At 48.6% G+C, this 20,527-nt stretch overlaps 1 pseudogene; it reads left to right on the top strand.

Annotated features, from left to right (window-relative positions):
* Positions 1–16,120: 16,120 nt before the first annotated feature.
* LOC141075016 (serine/arginine-rich splicing factor 1B pseudogene) lies at positions 16,121–17,131 on the top strand (annotated as a pseudogene).
* Positions 17,132–20,527: the final 3,396 nt, after the last annotated feature.

Genomic DNA, 20,527 nt, shown 5'->3' with positions numbered 1-20,527 from the left:
CTTCCCTGTGCCCCCAGCACACTGCGATCATGTTTGATCGCAGTGTGCCAGGGGTTAATGTGCCGGGAGCAGTCCGTGACCAATCCTGGCACATAGTACCGGGTGTCAGCTGTGATAATGAGCTGACACCCAGCCGCAAACAGCGGCGCTCATTTTTATGGCTCTACGTTATAAACTTCTGTAAAGCACTTGGGGGTTCAAAGTGCTCACCACACACTTAGAACAGACATCCTAGATGGCCACATGAAACCACAGAAATTTTGTACTGCCATACTGTTTGCCTATGCATTGAATGCAAGGCCTGACTTGCCACAACCTGAGCAACGAGCATACTCGCTCATCACTAATCTTCACCCATAAATAGTGTTGAGCATTCCGATACCGCAAGTATCGGGTATCGGCCGATATTAGCTGTATCGGAATTCCGATACTTAGTTCCGATACTTTTTTCATATCGAATACCGGAATCGGAAGTTCCCATAATGCTAGGAGCCCGCTCAATTTGATTCAGCCAATGGGGATCCTCAGAAGTGTGGGCACATCCTGTTAGGCATGTAGGCATGTTAACTATTGGCATTGCTGTGATTGGCTGCTGAAATGATGTCATGATGCACTATAAAAACCGCTGCAGCCGCCATTTCTGGTCACTCTGCTGTGAATTCAGTTAGGGACAGGCTGCTGTTGAAGACTGTGAGGGACAGTTAGAAATAGCGATCATCAAAAATATCTATTGCTCTACCCAGGCTACATAATCCACCACTGTAGCATTTTTGTAGCCCAGCAGCGCTTTTTTAATAGCTGTCTGCAAGGGCTGTGTGAGTGCAGACCCACGCTGTGTAGTGTGTCCTGCAGGCACGTCTGCTTGTAGGCCGCCCAGCGTGTGTCTCTGCCTCATACACATTTTTATTTTATTGCTGCTTTTTTTTCTTCTCCTGTATAGTGTGTTTCCATACGTATCCATATACGTTGGTTGCAAACACTAAAGGAGTGGACAGCGGAGCCTTTCAGCAGCCTTTCAGTGCTATAGCCCATTTCTCTGCACTGTTTTTGGCTGTCTGATAGGTCTCTCTGTGTGTGAGTGCAGCTCACGTTGTAGTGTGTTCTACAGCCACCGCTGGTTGTAGTCCGCTCAGCGTGCGTCACTGCCTCATACACAGTCCTTTTTTTTTATTTATAGCAGCAAATTTGTCCAGATTTTTCCTCCTATATTAGTGTGCTTCCATCCGCATCCATTGTCATTGGTTGGTTGCAAACACTATATAGGATTAGATAGAGGAGCCTTTTTGCTGGCTTGTGCCCTTCAGGGCCAGCCATACTAGTATCACCCTATTTTTTGGAGCCTCATCGATTACATTGTAGGTTAGCTTCCTGCATTGTAATCGCTCCAAAAAGTTTGTGATACTATAGCTTTCTAACTTTGGTCACATCCTTTTATTCCCCCCCCCCCAAAAAAAAGGAAGTAAAGTTCACCCAACACTCCACTTTAGAGTTGTGTAGGCCATATTAGATCATATTAAAGTGTAGTACACACACTCTTGTCAAAATTGGTGTTTCTTATACTGGTTAGCAGGTGTTCAGGAATAAGAACACTAAGCCCCCCCTTTTTTACTTTTCTGCCTATCTTTATCCGTCTACCACGATGAATAAGGCACGTGGTCGTGGCCGTGGAGTTTCAGCAGGGAGAGGACGTGGGGATTCAGCAGGGAGAGGACGTGGGGATTCGGTGCCTGCTGCGGCCACCAGTGACCCGGCATCCCCCACTTTTACCAGGCAATAGTCCTTCATTCGCAGCTTTGTAGGACCTCGCCGTACCCCACTGCTGCGTGACGAACAAATTGAAGCCGTTGTCGGATGGATGGCAGCTAACGCATCCACTTCAATGACTTCCGCATCCTCTCAGGGCCAGAGCACTGAAGAGCAACCATCTGTCTCTTCACCACCTGCCAAATTGCCCAGGCAGTCTGAGAGCCCTGGACAGGAGCCATCTCAATCTTTACTTCTGTTCTCAGAATCTGTTGGCTTGGAAAGAGGTGGCCAGCCAAGCAGCATTCTAGAGCGTGAAGAAGAGGGAGTGTGCAGTAATGCGCAACTGCTTTGTCCCTCTGGATCTGAAGAGGCAGGTGGGCCAGTGCCTATGGTCAGCACACCTCAGTACGCATCAGATGATGACAAGACTCAGGTGCCACTTTCTGGTGCGTACGGTGCTGGTGAGACAACCCAGGAGAAGCAGGTGTTTGAAGAGGGGAGTGTAGATGATGAGGTCCTTGATCCATCATGGTGTGAGGAACAGGAAGGTGGTGGGAGCAGCTCTGAGGAAGAGATTCCCCGAACGGCCAAAACAGGAGGGAGAGGGTGGGGGCAGACTTGGTTGCCTGTAGCCTCCACTTTGGCACCCGTGAGGAGCAATCCTCTTCCAAAACACAAAACGGGCACTCCAAGGACTTGCAGTGCGTGGTCTTTTTTTGACACAGTTGCAGATGACATTTGCTTTGTCAAATGCAAGCTGTGTCATCAAAAAGTTAAACGAGGGAAAAATGTGAGCAACCTCAATACCACAAATATTTGGAAACATGTGCGTACCAAGCACGAGGTGGAGTTACACAGACACACTGAAGATGTAGGCCAACCTTCAGCAGCACCTACCACCTCTTCAGCTCGTGTTGGGGCCTCTTCCTCCAGCTCACACACAGCTGGTTCGGCTTCCTCACTGGAACGCCATGGAAGAACCTCTGCCACTGTTGTCCAGAGACACAGTGAAATTCCACCCACTGAACCATGTTCTCAGTCATCATCACACTCCCTGGCCACTCACCAGCAATCGGTAGCACAGGCATGGGAGAAAAAGCGGCCATACTCGGCAAACCATCCCCAAGCACTGGCTCTGAATGCCGGCATTGCCAAACTACTGGCCCTTGAGATGCTGTCATTCAGGCTGGAGGAGACTGACACCTTCCGGAACTTGATGTCATTGGCAGTTCCACAATACAATGTGCCCAGCCGCTTTTATTTCAGCAGGCAAGCCGTCCCTGCCCTGCAAAAGCATGTGGAGGGAAAAATTAAAAAGGCGATACTAAGCGCCGTCAGTAGCAAGGTCCACCTGACCACCGATGCGTGGACCAGTAACCATGGACAGGGATGATACCTTTCCCTCACTGCCCATTGGGTCAATGTTGTGGAGCCGGGTACAGATCTGGAGAGTGGCTCTGTACGTATTCTGCCATCTCCAAGGATTGCGGGAATGCAGTCTGTACATATTGAGTCCTCCTCCTACTCTAGTTCCTCAGAATCAGCACTGCATGAGCCTGTTAGGACAGATATGAGCACAGGTGTGGCCAAACGTCAACAGGCCATACTTAAATTAATTTCTTTAGGGAATCGGAGCCACACAGCACAGGAGCTCTGGAATGCCATCAAGCAGGAGAGCAATGTGTGGTTTGTGCCTGCGAATCTCCAGCCAGGTTTGGTAGTGAGTGACAATGGCCGAAATCTAGTAGCAGCTCTGGGCCTAGGCAACCTCACTCACATACCATGTCTGGCACATGTGCTCAATTTGGTCGTGCAGAGCTTTCTGAGGGACTATCTGGATCTTGATGCAGTGCTGCACAAGGTTCGCCTAGAGTGTGCTCACTTGCGGCGTTCCACCATGGCAAGATCGCGCATTGCATCTCTGCAACGCCGATTCCGCCTGCCAGAACATCGCATCATATGTGACCTCCCCACCAGGTGGAATTCAACATTACATATGTTGGAGCGTTTATGTGAGCAGAAGGCAGCAGTAATGGAGTACCAGCTGCATCAGGCGCAAACAAGTCGCACTGTGCGCTGGTCACACTTCACCACCACTGAGTGGGCCACTATGAGGGACATCTGCCAAGTTTTGCGTGCCTTCGATGACTCCACGCGGATGGCCAGTGCAGATGATGCACTAGTCAGCATGACTGTCCCCCTTATCTGTCTGCTTCAAAAAACCTTACAAGCACTAAGTCAGGAGGTTTTTGAAGAGGTCGAGGATGAGGAGTCAGAAATGCCATCTGCTTCTGGCAAGTCTGCGCAACGTGGTTCCACACAAAGGCCTAGGCAGGGGACACTTAGTGAGGAGGATGACGAGGAGTCAATGGAGGAGGAGGAACACATCTCTCCAGAGGAGGGAGGTACACAAGGCTCTAGTAGTCAGTGTGTACAGCGAGGGTGGGGTGATGCTGAGCAGGCAGAGATGCTGCCTCAAGCTGGGGACAGCGTTTCCGGTCCAGTTGGCAGTCTGCAGCACATGGTTGATTTCATGCTGCAGTGCTTGTTAAATGACCGCCACATCGCCAACATTCTCCACACGGCTGATTATTGGGTGTACACCCTCCTAGATCCTCGCTACCGGGACAACTTACAAAGCCTCATACCACAGTTGAACCGGGAGCGTAAAATGCGGGAGTACCTAGAAACACTTGTGCAGGCCATGATGTTCTACATTCCCCCCGCGAGTGTTGCTGGTAGTGCATTTCAAAGTAGCCATGTGGGTAGAGGCAGTGGAGGAAGCTCTGCACAAAGAGGTAGCAGAGGCAGTGCCGCAGGACAAGGCAAGGCCAGTATGGCCCAAATGTGGAAAAGTTTTGTGGGACCGCCACAAACGGCTACACCATCACAGACGGCTCCAGTCAGCAGGAGGCAACGTTTCCGTCAGATGGTGACAGACTACTTGTCTTGCCCTGTTAGTGTACTCCCAGACGGCTCTTCCCCGTTCAAGTTTTGGGTCTCTAAGCTGGATGCATGGTCAGAGCTTAGCCAGTATGCATTGGAGGTGCTGGCTTGCCCTGCTGCCAGTGTATTATCGGAACGTGTCTTTAGTGCTGCAGGTGGTGTGGTAACAGACCGTCGCACGCGACTATCCGCCGATAATGTTGACCGGCTTACTTTTGTGAAAATGAACAAGGCCTGGATCTCACCTGAATTTGCCAGTCCTCTTCCAGAATAAATAATTGGCTGGCAACAGGATCCAGGTCTCCTGTTGTGTTCATGTTTCTATGACCTGAACTGTAATTCCTGGGCTACAACAACGTTGCTGTCCACACAGACAAAACACTCGCTCATGTGTAAGTGGAGTTTGGTAACGTCAGCTGATCCCCTGCTGTGTGCATGGCAAAGTGTACTGCTCCCTCCAAACTCTATGTACCTCAGATTTACACCTGGCTCCAAGTAGGCCTCAACCTACTACCTGATTTTTCCTGGGCTCCGACAATGCCAGTTGGTGCTCAGAAGTGCTGTATGCACAGAAAAAACACTCGCTCATGTGTAAGTGGGGTTCGGTAACGTCAGCTTATCCCCTGCTGTGTGTATGGCAAAGTGTCCTGCTCCCTCCAAAGTCAAACTACCTCCGATTTACACCTGGCTCCTAGTAGGCCTCAGCCTACTCCACGATTGTCCCTGGGCTCCAACAACGCCAGTTGGTGCTCGGAAGTGCTGTCCGCACAGAAAAAACACTTGTTCATATGTAAGTGGGGTTCGGTAACGTCAGCTGATCCTCTGCTGTGTGGACGGCAAACTGCTGCTGCCTCCAAATTCTAACTACTTCTGATTTAAACATTCTCTGATTTGGCCTCTGTCTCCACTCTGTCTCGAGTATTTCCCCTGACCTCCTACACTGCCAGTTCCTGCTCACAGTTGCCGTCCACTCATTCCACACTTGTTCCTGTGTTCCTGGTGTTCTGTTACGTGAGCTGATCCCCCAATGTGTGTCCGGCACTGTCTCCTGCGCTGTCCACCTTCCCACTACAAGTGGTGGGAAGGTGGACAGAGCAGGAGACATTGCCAGACACACATCAGTGGATCTGCTGACATTACAGAACCCCAGTAACACAGGAACACGTGTGGATTGGGCTGACGGGTACTGTTATGAATGAGTCACCGTAGGAGGCAAAAATAGAAATACTAGCTAAGTCCAGAAAACCAGAGAAGTTGGCAGCTATCGGATTGCAGACCCCTGAACCTAACAACAACAACTAGCAGTAGCCGTGGGGGGTTCCTATGGTGCCCTAGACCCCTCGATCACAGCTGGAGAACTACATAGCCTAAAGACAGAAAGGGAAATCTAAACTGCCCCAGAGCAGACCCCAAAGCAAAAGGCAGCCCCCAACATATAATGACGGTGAAGCAAGATGAAAAAACACTCACACAGATAGAAAGATAGGCTGAGCAAATGATGGGGCCCAAGCTAACTAAATAGGACAGAATAGAAAAGCTGCTGTCTGCAATCCGCCAAAACCCTCTCAAAAACAAGAGCCAACAGACTGATAGGGAAAAAAGCCCTGAAGACGCTAGGCTTCAAAAAGACTATATCAGTAATCAGGTATTATCTGAAGACAGAGCAAAAAGGAATTCAGCTCACCCAGCAGGGAAAGGCAGAAATCCAGAAAAACAAGGCAAAACAAAACCAAAACAGAAATGCAAAAAGTAGAGCAGAAAACTTAGCTTTTGAGGAGCAGGAATCAGACTGGTCTCCAAGAATCCCTCAGAGAAATCACCCGCAAGGCAGAAGGGCATCGGCTGCCTTATATCCAGTCAGCAATCCCAGTCACTCAGTCATCATCATTCTGCTCAGGTGCTTTGTAATCAGCCTCACTACCTTCCTTCACCAGAAGAGGGAGTTCATCAGACCTCAATGGTGAAGGGGAAAATGAACTCACAACAGGGTACTGTGCGCATAAACTGGCGGTGTTGGTGGTCAGGTTAAATCCTGGAAACAGTGTGGAGACAGATGCCTAATTGGAGCACGTTGACAGTCAGCTGTAGTCCGGAACCGATATAAAACTACCACCAAGTAGGCCTCGGCCTACACCATGATTGTCCCTTGGCTCCAACAATGCCAGTTGGTGCTCGGCAGTGTCTTTGGCACGGTGCCTGCAGTTTAGGTGACTCCTATGTGAGCTGCGGGAACTGGCACTGAAGGCTGGATCCGTAGTGCCAATCGGACATGGACCCCCTGTAGGACTGTGGGTTTCGGTAACTGCGGTCGGCTTGTGGCCTGGCTACTTTGCTTTGGATGGGTACCTTCTGCTACCCACCCGGGTTCCAGCACTGTCAGCTGGTTCTCACCAGAGCCTTTGGCCTAGGTGCCTTCATCTCGGTATCCGAAGGTCCAGCACCGTCAGCTGGTCCTTGGTAGTGCTTTCTAGCACAGGTACCTCCTGCCTAGTAACCGTGGTCCAGCACCATCAGCTGTTCCTCGGTAGTGCCATTGGCTCTTGTAGCTTTTGCTACCCATCTGGGTTCCAGCACCGTCAGCTGGTTCTCGGCAGTGTCTTTGGCAAGGTACTCCCTGTTGCCCAGCCTGTTTTCAGCACGCCTGCTGTTTCCGGGTAGTGTCAAGGTCACTATGCCACCAATCCGTTGTCCTGTCGTCTTGCGGCCGGGTTAGCTGACTCTACGGTGCCTGCAGTTTAGGTGACTCCTATGTGGGCTGCGGGAACTGGCACTGAAGGCTGGATCCGTAGTGCCAATCGGACATGGACCCCCTGTAGGACTGTGGGTTTCGGTAACTGCGGCCGGCTTGTGGCCTGGCTACTTTGCTTTGGATGGGTACCTTCTGCTACCCACCCGGGTTACAGCACTGTCAGCTGGTTCTCGCCAGAGCCTTTGGCCTAGGTGCCTCCATCTCGGTATCCGAGGTCCAGCAACATCAGCTGGTCCTTGGTAGTGCTTTTTAGCACAGGTACCTTCTGCTTAGTAACCGTGGTCCAGCACCGTCAGTTGGTCCTCGGTAGTGCCATTGGCTCTTGTTCCTTCTGCTACCCATCCGGGTTCCAGCACTGTCAGCTGGTTCTCGCCAGAGCCTTTGGCCTAGGTGCCTCCATCTCGGTATCCGAGGTCCAGCAACGTCAGCTGGTCCTTGGTAGTGCTTTTTAGCACAGGTACCTTCTGCTTAGTAACCGTGGTCCAGCACCGTCAGTTGGTCCTCGGTAGTGCCATTGGCTCTTGTTCCTTATGCTACACATCCGGGTTCCAGCACTGTCAGCTGGTTCTCGCCAGAGCCTTTGGCCTAGGTGCCTCCATCTCGGTATCCGAGGTCCAGCAACGTCAGCTGGTCCTTGGTAGTGCTTTTTAGCACAGGTACCTTCTGCTTAGTAACCGTGGTCCAGCACCGTCAGTTGGTCCTCGGTAGTGCCATTGGCTCTTGTTCCTTCTGCTACACATCCGGGTTCCAGCACTGTCAGCTGGTTCTCGCCAGAGCCTTTGGCCTAGGTGCCTCCATCTCGGTATCCGAGGTCCAGCAACGTCTGCTGGTCCTTGGTAGTGCTTTTTAGCACAGGTACCTTCTGCTTAGTAACCGTGGTCCAGCACCGTCAGTTGGTCCTCGGTAGTGCCATTGGCTCTTGTTCCTTCTGCTACACATCCGGGTTCCAGCACTGTCAGCTGGTTCTCGCCAGAGCCTTTGGCCTAGGTGCCTCCATCTCGGTATCCGAGGTCCAGCAACGTCAGTTGGTCCTTGGTAGTGCTTTTTAGCACAGGTACCTTCTGCTTAGTAACTGTGGTCCAGCACCGTCAGTTGGTCCTCGGTATTGCCTTTGGCTCTTGTTCCTTCTGCTACCCATCCGGGTTCCAGCACTGTCAGCAGGTTCTCGCCAGAGCCTTTGGCCTAGGTGCCTCCATCTCGGTATCCGAGGTCCAGCAACGTCAGCTGGTCCTTGGTAGTGCTTTTTAGCACAGGTACCTTCTGCTTAGTAACCGTGGTCCAGCACCGTCAGCTGTTCCTCGGTAGTGCCATTGGCTCTTGTAGCTTTTGCTACCCATCTGGGTTCCAGCACCGTCAGCTGGTTCTCGGCAGTGTCTTTGGCAAGGTACTCCCTGTTGCCCAGCCTGTTTTCAGCACGCCTGCTGTTTCCGGGTAGTGTCAAGGTCACTATGCCACCAATCCGTTGTCCTGTCGTCTTGCGGCCGGGTTAGCTGACTCTACGGTGCCTGCAGTTTAGGTGACTCCTATGTGGGCTGCGGGAACTGGCACTGAAGGCTGGATCCGTAGTGCCAATCGGACATGGACCCCCTGTAGGACTGTGGGTTTCGGTAACTGCGGCCGGCTTGTGGCCTGGCTACTTTGCTTTGGATGGGTACCTTCTGCTACCCACCCGGGTTACAGCACTGTCAGCTGGTTCTCGCCAGAGCCTTTGGCCTAGGTGCCTCCATCAGTTGGTCCTCGGTAGTGCCATTGGCTCTTGTTCCTTCTGCTACACATCCGGGTTCCAGCACTGTCAGCTGGTTCTCGCCAGAGCCTTTGGCCTAGGTGCCTCCATCTCGGTATCCGAGGTCCAGCAACGTCAGTTGGTCCTTGGTAGTGCTTTTTAGCACAGGTACCTTCTGCTTAGTAACTGTGGTCCAGCACCGTCAGTTGGTCCTCGGTATTGCCTTTGGCTCTTGTTCCTTCTGCTACCCATCCGGGTTCCAGCACTGTCAGCAGGTTCTCGCCAGAGCCTTTGGCCTAGGTGCCTCCATCTCGGTATCCGAGGTCCAGCAACGTCAGCTGGTCCTTGGTAGTGCTTTTTAGCACAGGTACCTTCTGCTTAGTAACCGTGGTCCAGCACCGTCAGTTGGTCCTCGGTAGTGCCATTGGCTCTTGTTCCTTCTGCTGCCACTACGGGTTCCAATACTGTCAGCTGGTTCTCGCCAGTTTCTCAGCCTTCTTGTACCTTCTGCTACATTTCCAAGATCAAGCTTTTTGAAATTGTCTTTGGTAATCCTTATTGATCTCCATGACGACGATCCTGAAGACCACACCAAAGAAGACCAGAAATATGACCCAAAATAATATGACGAACAGGACAAAGAACATGAAGACAACCACCAAGATGCAGAACAAAAGACAGAATAACAAGAAGCAGAAGAAGCAAAAGCAGAAGAACAGAAAGCAGAAGAACCTTAAGCATAAGACTAAAAATCAGCATAGAAGATATCAAGAATTATAAGCAGAAGAAGACTAAGCAGTAAATGGGGGTGAGTCCGTTCCTCCTCGTGGTGCCCCTGGATAATGCCTGCTGCTGCAGGCCAAACTGAACGCGGACAAATCCTGTTGTAAATCTTTTGTGACAGGCAGAACGTAAGGTGTAATCTTTTAACTTTTATAGATAAGTACTACAGGAATGCCTGTCACCATAAGAAAATGAAGAAGAAGAAGAATAGGAAGAAGATGAAGAAATAGCATATGAAAATTAATAATAGCTGAATAAGAAGAATATGAAGAATGGAAAAAAAACAATTATGGGAAGAAGGTGAAGAAGAAGAAGATGAATAAGGTGAAGAAAAAGTTGATGAAAAAAATGCTACTGCTGCGGATCATGAAGGAGAAAGTGTGGGAGAAGTACAAAAGAAGGTAAAGAGCATAGAAGTTGTGAAACATACATATCTGACAAAATATAAAAAAGGTTAACATAGTCAATATCTTTTTAACTCCGAACGTCTTGAAAACAAAAATTGGAATTAATGCTATGCCATGTGATTTGAATAAACCTCTATGCCTTTAATGTCTCCTCCACCTCCCACAATATATTCTACATGATTCTTATTTGTTTTCAATTATGTAGAATTAGCCAACAAGGAAATAAAGGGCTTGCTTTTTTTAATTCCGATACCGGAAGTCCCATTGACTTGAATGGGACTTCCGGTATCGGAATCGGCGATACCCGATATTTTTTTCGTATCGGGCGATACCATCCGATACGATATTTTTGGGTATCGAATGGTATCGCTCAACACTACCCATAAATATTACCAAGATCATCAAAATTTCACAGCCGAAAACTATTTCTTCCGGTGTAATGAACACTGTTAAAGGAATGTGAATAAACGCAGTTAACCACAGACCTGGGAAACCACAGATTTCCTCTTTAAAAGATATGGATGATGATGGTATTGATGACAACTTTGAACTTTCCCACATCCCCAAAAAGAAGATGAAGATCACAGCTGCCCACACTGTGCAAAAAATGCCGGGAATGTCTTGAAATTCATTTTCTCTTGGGCAAACTTTACCTCTTGCTAAAGTAGTACGGAATGATGCATACACAGCTCCCATGTCTACTCGGCTCTAGAAATGAGCAACTTTGCCTTTTTTTGGGTCGACTCGGGTTTCATGAAACCCGACTTTCGCAAAAGTCGGGTCGAACGAAATCGGCCGACTATAGGGAAAAGTCGGAGGCCGACTGAAACACGAAACCAAATGTAAGTCAATGGGGAAGCAGAGTTGGCAGGGAGTGGAGGACAGTAAACACACCTACAGTGCCTATTTCAATGCCAAAAACATCAATTCTTATTACTGAAGCTTGTCAACCTTAATTTACTTCATAATAATAGTTCCGCATTGAAAACTGGTGGTTATTTGGCTAAAGTTGTGGGGGGGTAGGGCTGGCTCCAGGTTTTCGTGTGCCCTGGGCCAAAGAGTGTCAGTGCGCCCCTTTAACACATCCCACAACTCATGATGCTCCGATACGGCACAGAAATTTAGGTATAGTACAATGACAAATACTTCACTGCTTACATGACATGACTGATCTTTTTTAAATTGTACAATAGCTCAAAAAAGGACTGTATATTACTCCATACAGTATTATGGCCACCACATTGTGCGCCATACAGAATAATGAGCCCCATATATTTCTCCATACATATAATGTTCCATACAGTATTTGAGGAGCTCCACATAATGCTACAGTATATGATGGTCCCCATGGACGATGCTCCAGTGTGTTATGGGGCCGAATAATGCTCCACATATAATGGGCTCCATTTCTAATGCTCCAGTGTATAATGGGCCCCATAAATGCTGCTCCAGTGTCTGATGTCCCCAATCTGGAATGCTCCAGTATATGATGGGCCTCATAGATGATGCTCCAGTGTATGATGGGCCCTAATAATGCTCCATATATAATGGGCCTTATTTCTAATGCTCCAGTGTATAATGTGCCCCATAGATGCTGCTCCAGTGTCTGATTTGCCCCATATAGAATGCTTCAGCATATGATGGGCCCCATGGATGATGCTCCAGTGTCTTATGGGCCCAAATAATGCTCCATTTATAATGGGCTTCATTTTTAATGCTCCAGTGTATAGTGAACCCAGTACATGCTGCTCCGGTGTCTGATGTCCCCAATCTGGAATGCTCCAGTATATGATGGGCCTCATGGATGATGCTCCAGTGTATGATGGGCCCTAATATTGCTTCATATATAATGGGCCCCATTTCTAATGCTCCAGTGTATAATGTGCCCCATAGATGCTTCTCCAGTGTCTGATCTGCCCCATTTAGAATGCTCCAGTATATGATAGGCCCCATGGATGATGCTCCAGTGTGTTATGGGCCCAAATAATGCTCCATATATAATGGTATCCATTTCTAATGCTCCAGTGTATAATGGGCCTTGTAAATGCTGCTCCAGTATCTGATGTCCCCCATCTGGAATGCTCCAGTATATGATGGGCCTCTTGGATGATGCTCCAGTGTATGATGGGCCCTAATAATGCTCCATATATAATGGGCTCCATTTCTAATGCTCCAGTGTATAATGGGCCCCGTAAATGCTGCTCCAGTGTCTGATGTCCCCAATCTGGAATGCTCCAGTATATGATGGGCCTCATGGATGATGCTCCAGTGTATGATGGGCCCTAATAATGCACCATATATAATGGGCCCCATTTCTAATGCTGTAGTGTATAATGTGCCCAATAGATGCTGCCCCAGTGTCTGATCTGCCCCATTTAGAAGGCTCTAGTATATGATGGGCCCCATGGATGATGCTCCAGTGTGTTATGGGCCCAAATAATGCTCCATATATAATGGGCTCAATTTCTAATGCTCCAGTGTATAATGGGCCCCGCAAATGCTGCTCCAGTGTCTGATGTCCCCCATTTGGAATGCTCCAGTATATGATGGGCCCCATTTTAAATTAACCCAGGCATGGTATGTGAAAAGAGCTCCATGGAGTAATCTGAAGTGTGTGCTGCCGCATTCTTCATTTTTGGTGTGGGTGAAGGACACAAGGAAAGGGGTTGCTCCTGACCAGAAGCCTGCACTGACGACTTAGTGCTTGCATTTTTTTAAACTTCAGAAGAGGATGCATTAGAGCAGGAGGCTGTTTCAGCAATGTAAGCCAAAAACAGTTCCTGATGCTCTGGCTTTAAAAGCAGTCTACCTACTCCCAGAAAAGGGAGCCTTACAGGCCTTACAGAGCTACACCATGATGCAGGCTCAACACCTCCTGCCTTAGCTGATATTGTGTTTTTGGCACTACCAGCAGATGCACCACCACCACCATCAGTACCAGGTGGCCTCCCATGCCCACGTACGCGTCCTCTTCCGCCATATTTCCTCATGTTTTGGAAAATGGACCAAAAATACCAGCAGATATATGGTACTGTATCAGAAGCGTGCAGCTCTTTACAGTCTAGGGATAGCAGTAAATCTTCGTATATATTTCATTAGTCATACACAGACGCTCACAGGCTAAGTTTGGATTACACAGTAAAATAAAAAGTTGAAAAAGGGTACAGTATCACCAGATACAAGATATATATATATATATATATATATATATATATATATATATATATATATATATATTATGGTGTAAACATTCTAAATCTCCGTATATATTTCAGGAGGCAGACACAAATGCTCTCAGGCCCAGTATGGATTACACAAGAATATGAAAAGCTGTAAATGGGTAATGTAACACAAGCGTACAGCTGTATACAGTGTTGGGGTAATCTTAAATCTCCAAATATATTTCTGGAGTAACAGACAGACGATCACAGGCTCATTATGTATTACACCAGAATCTAAATAGCAAAAAAGGTTACTGTATCAGAAGCATACAGCTGTTTACAGTGTTGGCCAAATTTGAAATCTCAGTATATGTTTCCGGAGTCACCCTCAGACGCTCACTCAGTCTGGGTTTGACCATAATAAAAAATGTTGTAAAAAAGGTACTGGATAACAAGATAGCAAGTACATATATTATAGGGTACAATTGAAATCTCCATATACATAGTCTCGGAGTCACTCTCAGATGCTTACTCAGTCTGGATTTGACCGTAATACTAAATGTCGAACAAAGGTACTGTATAACAAGATACAAGCTGTATCGGATAAAAATTGGTATCCCCGATTCACCGTATATATAGAAGGCGTAAACCACACACGCTCACTCACTATGGATGATACCGTAATAAAAAATTTTAAACAAAGGTACTGTATCAGCACATATCAGGTGTGAAGAAACCAGAGTATATCTTAATTGCCCAGACGGCTATGTTTTACCAGACCTGGTGGAATTGACTTTTTGTCTGTATATTTGGCTTGTGGATTTAAGTGTGGATTCTGGTGGGTCTGGAAGACTGACTTGCACAATGATATACCATGTAACATAGTGTGTGCTTATCTGATGTTTGTTTATATTCTGGAATCAGTTTGTTGACTTGCTTGTAGATAGAGAAAGGGTGAGGGTGTACTGAAGGACACTGGGTAATTCTAACAATAGCTTACCTGCCTTGGGTATAAAAGACCCTGGGACAGAGAGATGGGGTCTCATCTCATCACATAGGAATACTAGCTGGACATTCTGCTTAACACTTAACGGACAAGAAACTGTTCAGGATCCCAGCTGAGGGTGTGTCAGAGCCGGCTAAAAGATCACAGGACTGCTCTCGGTTATCTCCCTACGCTTGTCGTGACCTCCTCTCTGTGTGTTATCACAGGTGGAATAGCGACCCTGGGAGCTCCTAACATAACATCCACTAGCATCTCGGTGAGTCAGCGGAGGGGAGAGACCTTGTAATGTGCACCATCTTGGGGAAATTGCTGGAATTGTTCTGTTTGCTACTGGGTGTTGTGGTTCAATAAAGTATTGCCACACTGTTTTACCCTAACCCTGCGTTGTCTGTGTAGTATGTTGCCCACGGGGAGATAGAGCGGGTGTTCAGTGGTATGAGCCCTGGTCCATGCAGTCATTCTAAAGGCAGCCGGGCCAGCGGACGAGAGCACCCACTCACCCCGTTTCTCCACACTTGGTGGCAGCGGTGGGATACTACTCAGCCCGGCGGAACCGGGGGAGCTGCAGGGGACTGGTGTTCATAGACACCGTCCAGGGCTTCACAACCATGGAGGCATACAGACAGACCCAGCAGACCATTGATGAGGCATACACAGTAGGTTTCAGACTGCACCATGTCCAACCCCACCAACTCGGCCTTGGGAAGAGGACCGGAGTGGATGTATAGCTGTAACAAAAAACGACAACTACAGGAGCTGTGCCAGCTACGACGTATTGAATACCGGACCACGGACTCTCGTTCGGATTTGATCAAGGAATTAGTTCGTTGGGATACCCAGAACATTGTGGAGGATGAAAACTCTGCTGAGATGGGCTCAGAGGAATTGCCAGAACCAGGACCCTGTGCCGGTCTGGAATCTACCCAGTCACCTGCAGCCCGAATCCAGGAGTTGTTGGTTGCATTGGGACCTGGAGCCTCAATCGGTGAAAGAGCTTATGTTATGGAATCAGTCTTGGGAGTTCCAGTACCCCTACAGCCAGCATCGAACTCTACATCCATGGTACTTCCCCAACAAAGAATGCAGCTCCGCTACAGAGACATACCAGTGTTTAATGAGTCAAACACCGAAGTCGATGATCATCTGCAAGATTTTGAGACTCTAATGCTGATGCACCAGGTGCCTATAGCTTATTGGGCTAAATACCTGTGGACTAGTTTGACTGGTCGGGCAAGGGATGCTGCCCAGTCACTTGGGTCTCAATACTGCTAGGATTATGAAACGATTAAGGACACCCTGCTGGCACTTTTTACCATTACACCCGAGAGATATCGCACGAAGTTCCGGACATTGTCTCGCCAGGGGGTCTCCTATGTAGAATTTGGCAGTCAACTCCGGAGACACTGCAACCGCTTGCTTGACGGTAGGGCTGCCCACTCTGCTGCTGCCCATTGGAATGTGATCGTGCTTGAGCAACTTATGGAGAAGATGGCCCCAAAAATTCGAGAGTGGGTAGCCGACCGGAAGCCCGACACCCCAGAGCAAGCAGCCTGATGGGCTGACAAGTTTACAGCCAACTGACCCCGCTGGAGAACCGATATGCCCACCGATCCAAGAAGACCCATCAACCAAGGATTTGACCAACCATCAGGCCAAAGGGTTACCAGCAGCACCCGTGAGTTTCCCAACCCTCGGTGCTGCTATACATGCGGGCGCCTTGGACACATTGCCAAAGATTGCTTCCAAGGCCAGGGCCCCATACCTGGAGCCCCTCTGCCGGCAAATCCAATCAATGTCTGTCAAGACAAGCCACCAGGGTCTGAGGGTCACTACCCCCGGGAAATACCAACAAAGGATGAAGTGATATACCCTGTTCATATTATATGGCAGGTTGACCACTCTACACCAGCCAACCTCCATAGCCACTGTCAGACAGTCAAGGTCAGTGACATCGATGCCCAGGGACCTCAGAACACTGGGTCTTCCTTCCCCCTAACCAGCCCAGATATTGTACCACCAGAACTCCATTTACCAGACTGCCAAGGGGCCTTCTCCAGGACTGGGGGTAAGCGCTTGCAAAATGTGCGTATTTTTGTGGGCAATTTACCAGCCAATGTACAAGAGAAGGAGCTGGAGGAGTTGTTCCATCAGTATGGGACAATCTGTTCCATCAAGATGAAGAACCATGGGGGAGGCAGGGCCCCATCATTCACCTTCATCACCTTCCAGGATCCACAGCAGGTGGAAAATGCTGTGAGTGGAAGCAATGGATGCAAGTTTTGTTCTTGTTGTTTACGTGTGGAGTTTGCCAGGTCATGCAGGAAACCATGGGGAGTTTAAGGAGGACTCCGCTGGAGAAACGGGTTACTTTCTCAGCGAACTGAATGCAGAGTCCTCGTCTCAGAGCTTCCCCCCTCGGGAAGTTGGCAGGATCTAAAAGATCATATGAGAAAAGCTGGAGATGTCTGCTATGCTGATGTGGACAAGGATGGCACAGGGATTGTGGAGTTTGATCGCAAGGACGACATGGAATATGCTTTGAGGAAACTGGATGATACAAAGTTTTGTTCTCATAAAGGTGAGACCTCTTACATTCGTGTCTCTGTTTAAAGACATGCTAACGGACTGTCCCGACAAGTAGAGAAGGATGACCGGAAGCCTATCACGTCTGGTTAATTAAGATGGGGAAGCAATGTGAAGAAACCAGAGTATATCTTAATTGCCCAGACGGCTATGTTTTACCAGGCCTGGAGGAATTGACTTTTTGTCTGTATATTTGGCTTGTGGATTTAAGTGTGGATTCTGGTGGGTCTGGAAGGCTGACTTGCACAATGATAAACCATGTAACATAGTGTGTGCTTATCTGATGTTTGTTTATATTCTGGAATCAGTTTGTTGACTTGCTTGTAGATAGAGAAAGGGTGAGGGTGTACTGAAGGACACTGGGTAATTCTAACAACAGCTTACCTACCTTGTTTATAAAAGACCCTGAGACAGAGAGAACTACTAGCCGGACATTCTGCTTAACACTTAACGGACAAGAAACTGTTCATGATCCCAGCTGAGGGTATGTCAGACCCGGCTGAAAGAACACAGGACTGCTCTCAGTTATCTCCCTACTCTTGTCGTGACCTCCTCTGTGTGTTATCATAGGTGGAATAGCGACCGTGGAAGCTCCTAGCATAACATCCACTAGCATCTCGGTGAGTCAACGGAGAGGAGAGACCTTGTAATGTCCACCATCTTGGGGAAATTGCTGGAATTGTTCTGTTTGCTACTGGGTGTTGTGGTTCAATAAAGTATTGCCACACTGTTTTACCCTAACCCTGCGTTGTCTGTGTAGTATGTTGCCCACAGGGAGATAGAGCGGGCGTTCAGTGGTATGAGCCCTGGTCCATGCAGTCATTCTAAAGGCAGCCGGGCCAGCGGACGAGAGCACCCACTCACCCCGTTTCTTCACAACAGGTGTGTCCAGTCTAGGGGTAATTGTAAATTTACGTCTATACTTCTGGAGTCAGACACAGACACTCACAGGCTCACTATGTATTACATCAGAATTTAAAAAGTAGAAAAAGGGAAAGGTATTCGAAGTGTACAACAGTATACAGTGTTGTGGTACTTTTAAATCTTCGTATATATTTCAATCTCAGTAAGCCAGCCCACACGCTCCGCTACTGGAAGATACATGGATACAAGTACAGATGGAAAGTCGATTGTTAGCAGAAATTTGGGAATTACTCATCGTGGGAAAACCTCCCGGTAGATGTCGCAGAGGCGACGCAGACCCTCAATTACTGTGTCTGTGGAGACAGCAAAAATGGTTCTTTGTGAAAAAAGGATTGCTTTATCGCAGTAGCGTGGATCACATCACCGTTACTTGTCTCCATCAAATTGTGATCACAGGGAGAGATGTAGACGTGGTCCTCACTGCCTATCATGATGTGTCTTGTCATTTTGGAGTGCAAAAGACAAAAGCCACGGGCCGTAGGCGATTCTATTGGATTGGCATGAGAGGGGACATTGAAAAATGGTGGCAGGAATGTCACAAATCTGTGACTATCACAACTGTAAAGCACCACTGCATCCACTTGTATGTTGATGTCCATTACAAATGGTAGCCATTGATCATCTGAAAGTAGAGGCCAGCAGGACAGGCCATAGCTACATCTTAACCATCATCGATCAATACACCAAATTTCTAGCGGCCGTCCCTGTGAAGGATTTAACTGCCCAGACTACACAGCGGTGGAGCAGGGAGAGGGAAGTATTGCAACTTGCAAGTGCTGTGGCCATGACCAAGCAGGGGGGTCACACTCGTGGGCGACGGTACTGGCACAGGGCCCCTCATAGTACGCTGGTGTGTCTGACGGCGAGTGGCCCCCCCACCGTCAGAGACACTGTATTGTACTATAAGGGGCCCTGTGCCAGTGCCGTCGGCCATCAGTGGGCCCATCCACCTGTTCAGAGCAATGGCACTTGCCTGGGTGCGCCAGGTGTTGACCCCAGCCCTTTTGGGGGGGTGGGCAGCCCACTTAGGGAGGTTTAAAAAATGGCATATGTTGATGTGTAGGCTGGACATTCAGCTGCTGCAAATGGCGTAATTGGGCAAGTCCGAGGAAGAGGAGGACAAAAGCGAGACAATTTCCTGGCAACCTATGTGTCATCAGGGGAACGTGGGACAAAATCCTTTTAAACCCATGCATGGTTCATTTTAATGAAGGTTAGATCATCAACATTTTGGGTCAACAGACGGGTCCTTTTCTCTGTCAGGATTAATCCAGCAGCACTGAAGACTCTTTCAGATAACACACTAGCAGCAGGGCAAGCGAGCTCCTGTAAGGCATAGTGTGCCAATTCAGGCCAGGTGTCTAGTTTAGAGGCCCAATAGTCAAAGGGGAATGACCTGTGAGGGAGAACATCAATATGGGAGAAGTAGTTTGTAACCATAGTTGACTTGACAACTGCTGTCAGCAGTACTTGAGAAATCATTCCACAACATGGTGATTACACCCCTTTCTCCAACACCACTTTGGCTGTGTGCACCACAAACACCTCTTCCATTGTGCCCACTACGGCTCGTGGGAGAACCAGCACCGCTGCTGTGTGCTGGGAAAGCCTCAAACAAACGGTTTACCAGAGTTGCTTGTTTGTTTGCCAGTATTATCTCTAGGTTCTCCTGTGGCATCATGTTGTGTAATTTGCCTTTGTAACATGGATCGAGGATGCTGGCCAGCCAGTAGTAGTCATCCTTCATCATTTTGGCAATGCGAGGGGTCCCTTTTTAGGATCCGCAAGGCATAATCGCACATGTGGGCCAACGTTCCAGGTGTCAATGATGCACTGCTAGTGGTGGGTGGAGGAGCACTTTCTGGCAAATCCACATCCCTACAGTCACACACAAACATTGTACCTGATCTTGGAACGCCAACATTTTCTCTTGCCCCCTGAGAAGCATCTTCCTGCCCAAAATAATCATCCCCCTCAACCTCCTCCTCCTCTTCCTCTTCTTCCTCCACCTCGTCCAGGACAGTTCCCTGACCAGACAATGTCTGACAGTCAGCAAGGCTTCCCTCCTCCTCCTGTTCCTCCTCCGCTGCAGGATCCTTAATGTGCGTCAAACTTTGCATGAGCAGACGCATAAGTGGGATGCTCATGCTTATGATGGCGTTGTCTGTGCTTACCTGCCGTGTGCATTCCTCAAAACACTGAAGGACTTTACAGAGGTCTTTCAGCTTTGACCACTGCACACCAGACAAAACCATGTCTTCCCTCAAACTGCCTGCCAGTGTATCCTCCCACAAATGCATTACAGCCTGCCTCTGTTCACACAGCCTCTACACCATGTGCAGGGTGGAGTTCCACCTTGCTGCAACGTCTATGATTAGGCAGTGCTTGGGGAGGTGGAGCAATCGCTGCAGCCTCTGCATATGAGTGGAGTGGACGTTTGAGCGACGGATGTGTGAGCACAGTCTTCGCACCTTACAGAGCAGGGATGTTAACTCCAGA

The sequence above is a fragment of the Dendrobates tinctorius genome, unplaced genomic scaffold (assembly GCF_039654945.1).
Source record: "Dendrobates tinctorius isolate UK_male_01 unplaced genomic scaffold, ASM3965494v1 ptg000015l, whole genome shotgun sequence".
Lineage (NCBI taxonomy): Eukaryota > Metazoa > Chordata > Amphibia > Anura > Dendrobatidae > Dendrobates > Dendrobates tinctorius.
This window is presented reverse-complemented; position numbering and strand designations above follow the sequence as displayed.